The following is a 4,021-nucleotide window of genomic DNA, read 5'->3' as shown; positions in this document are numbered from 1 at the left end:
TTTTGTTTTTTACTGTGATATTATATAAATTTCAAACGTTTTTAAATATACCTTTTTTTTTTTCGTTGCCTAAAACTCGCGATGACGTCATTTAAAATTAAATTTTGTGTAAACGTCATCATCATAATAAACACTTAAATCTAAATGTTAGTAAATGAAAATGAAAAAAAGAAAAGAATGAGAAATAAGTGGGGGGGGGGGGTTAGTGGAAAAAAGAAAAAGAAAAAAAGAAAATTTTAAAAGTTTTTCATCATTAAATTTTTAATAAAGAAAAAAATAAAAATATTAACAAATATGATTAACTTTTTTTTTTTTTTTTTTTTTTTAAATATTTTTCGAGTTATTTAATTATTACATTCGCAAAAAAAAAAAAAAAAAAAAAAAAAAATGAAGGAAATAAGAAAAGAGAAGAAGGGGAAGAAGGGGAAGATGGAGGAGAAGAAGAAGAAGAAAAAAGGGATAGTTTGATAAAATAAATATTTTCGTTTACCTCACTACAAATTATCATATTCTTGTGTTGATGAATCTTCAAAATGTTGATTAAATTTCTTATTATTATCATCATCATTATCTTGTTGTAATAATTTATAATATTTATTAACCAGTCGATAATTATTAATTTTTTTTACCGGGTCGTCGTTATTGAAAATATTTCTTAAATTTTTTTCCAAATGAAATTTTTTTATAAGTTCTTCGAGTCTGCATAAAAAAAAAAAAAAAAATTTAATAATTAAAAATAAATTTAATATAATTAAATAATTATATTAAATTAACTTACATTTTTGTATTTATGAATGAATTTGGTATTATTTGTTCAGTTTCCATATTATTACCACGTTTTGCAGCAACTCCTCTACAAATGGGTGCAAAAACAAATTTCCTTTAAACAAAAAAAAATTATAATTAAAAACATGAAAGATGGCCGACATTTTGATTTTTTTAAACTTACCTACAATCCACAGGCCTTTTCGAACCAGAAACCATAATTCCACAAATAGATATTAATAATAATATTTTTGCCAAATTGTACATCATTTTTTTTTCTTTCTTTTTGTACCTTAAAACTAATGAAAAAAAAATGTCTTTAAATCATTTAATCATTATTAATTAAAGTCCGAAAAATTAAAAAAAAAAAAAGGTAAAAAATAGTTTGATTTTATCAAAGATCAATTGTTCTAAATAGTTTTTAACGAAACTTTTCCCCCCCCCCCACCTTTTTTAATTAATTTATTTCTTTAACTTTTCTTACTAATAAATAATCTTGAAAAATTTTCACACCCCCGCCCCTTTTCATCCCTTTCCTTTTTTTTTTCTTAAATTCTTTTTCAATCGTTTCTTTCTCTCTATTATTATTATTATTATTATCAATGAAATTTTTAACGATTTATTTCTTTATTTAAAATCTTTATATTTTTATCCTTGTATTGTTTGTCGTTGTTGTTGTTGTTGTTGTTTTCATTTATTATAAATAAATAAATAAATAATTTTTTTTTTTGTAAAAATCTTAATAAATGCGTGGTAAAATTTAATTGATTTTCAAATTTTATCAAATAAAAAAGGAATTATAATTTTATAATGAGGGTTTAATATAATAATAATAATAATAATCGAAAGCGAGTGAAATATTAATTAATAATAATAATAATAATAATAATGTTGTTGTTGTAATTGTTTGGAAAATGATTAAAACAAGGGGGAAATCCATTGTTTTTTTTTTTTTTAATATATATTAACGAATTTAAAATACTCATAATTTTTAAAGGTTTTGATTTGATGATAATGATAATAATAATAGTTATAAATTAATTAACAGGTGTTTAAATAAAATTTGTTTAAATAAAAAATTTTCCCACCCGTTTGTTTCGAATTCGAAAAAAAAATTATTTAAAAGTTTAATTAAACTTAATAAAATAAATAAAAATTTGATAATAAAAAATTAAAAGGGGGAAAATACATTTGTTGTTGTACCGGAAACGATTTTTTTTTTTATTACGTAACTTGTTGGATGCGTGCGTGGGTGTGTGTGTATCTTTTAATTTTTTTTTTTTGGGTTGGGGAGAAGGGTTTGAATAAGCCGGGAGTACTCCTGTAAATCAACTACTGGGAGGCTGGGTATAGAGGATGTTTTAGAGGCGGGGGTTATGGGTTTGGATTTTCCACTTTGAATAGGCGTTCGCTAGGAGTAAATTGGGATGTTTTGGGGGGAGGGTGAGGTAGGAAGGTTGAGTCCAAAAAGGGGGAAATCGGCCTAAAAGTCTCTGGGACGAGAGTTTAAAATTTAAGAGGGGGGTTCAAGAACAGACCCATACCTACAAAAGGGAATAAGTGCCCTAGCACCCTTTTCGAGGGGGTGAAACTGATTACATGATCCAAATAGGAAAAATGCGGAGCTGAACGATCAACGGGATTCCTGATCCCAGACATCTCACTCCCCCCGGAAATTTGCAAACTCTACGAAAGAGGCGGGAACGATAGTAACAGATCGGGATTGTCTCTCGAAGGGTAAAAAAGGGGAAGCACCAGGATCATCCTCGAGTAGGGACCTGATGGTTCTGGATCAGGAGGAGGTTGAGGCTAAAATGCAGGTTATACTCCCACGAACGCCCCTCCTCCCGATAAAGAGGAGAAACACATCCAGGAGTTTTAGCTGGGTAGTGTCTTCAGCTAAGTCTTCCCACCCACTCCCTTCTCCCGGTTAGGAAAATTAGTACGAAATACATTTCTCCTGTGTTAAAAAAAAAAGCAAAAAAAGAGTTTGGACCCCGAAAAAAAAGAAATTAAAAAAATTTATTATTATTATTATCATTACTATTTTTCTTAACGATCGTATTAAGATTTGAAAAGTTATTAAAAAAACGTTCATGCACGTTTAATACATAAAAAAGTTTTCTTTTTTTTTTATTAGAATTTCGTATGTGATTTATTAATATAAAATTTATTATTATTATTATTATTATTATTATTATTATTATTTTTAAATGTCATAAAAATAAAATAAAAGAAAAAAAAATAAAATTATCTTTTTTTTTTTTTTTTTTTTTTTTTAAAGTTGTAATAAATTAAATGTTTTATTATTAAATCCTAAAGCAAAATTATAAAATTAAAAAAAGAGAGAGAAAGAGGGAGGGGGGGAGAGACAGAGAGAGAGAGATAGAAAAATTATACAATTTGATTGTCGATTCTAATAAATTGTTATTTTATATATATATATATATATATATATATATATATATATATATATATGTAAAACTAATTAAATAAATTAACTTTTGGTATTTTTTTTTCCCTTCTCTTTTCATTTTGTTTTCTTAAACGTAATCACAAATAAGAAATATTTATTATTATTATTATGCATAAACAAAAAGAAAATTTAAATGTTTATGATAAGTTAAAACTACTTATAAAATTTTTATTTAAAAAAAAAAAAAAAAAACAACCCCAAAACAAAAATTTTAATACTTGCTTTTTAAAAACTTTTTTTGTTTATCCAACCCCTCCCCCCCCCCCCTCCCCCCATAAACTAAATCCATAAAATGAATTTATTATTAAAAAAAAAAAAAAAAAACGTTTAAGATTAATATTATTATCATTGTGAGATACTGTTATAGATAGATAGATAGAATTACTAATGTTACAATTAGTTAACTAATGATTTAGTTATAATAATAATAATAATAATAATAATAATAATAATAATTTTTTTAGTTTGTAACTCACTTTTAAAAAAAAAACTAAAAAGTTACATTGTTAGTTAAATCAAAAACAATTTTTTTTTTTTATATAATATTTAAATGCCTAAAGCATTTTTATTATTATTATTATTTTAAATTAGTTTTCCTATTTAAAAAAAAAAAATTTCATATAAATAAAAATTATACATAAATGTATAAAGTTTAAAGAGGATTGAAAAGTTTTTTTAATAATAATAATAATAATAATTTTCAATGGATTAATTAATAGTTAAATTACTTTTTTTTTTTTAATTCATCAAGTTTTTAATTTTATTATTATTATTATTATT

The sequence above is a fragment of the Pediculus humanus genome, genomic scaffold (assembly GCF_000006295.1).
Source record: "Pediculus humanus corporis 1103172107667 genomic scaffold, whole genome shotgun sequence".
Lineage (NCBI taxonomy): Eukaryota > Metazoa > Arthropoda > Insecta > Psocodea > Pediculidae > Pediculus > Pediculus humanus.
This window is presented reverse-complemented; position numbering follows the sequence as displayed.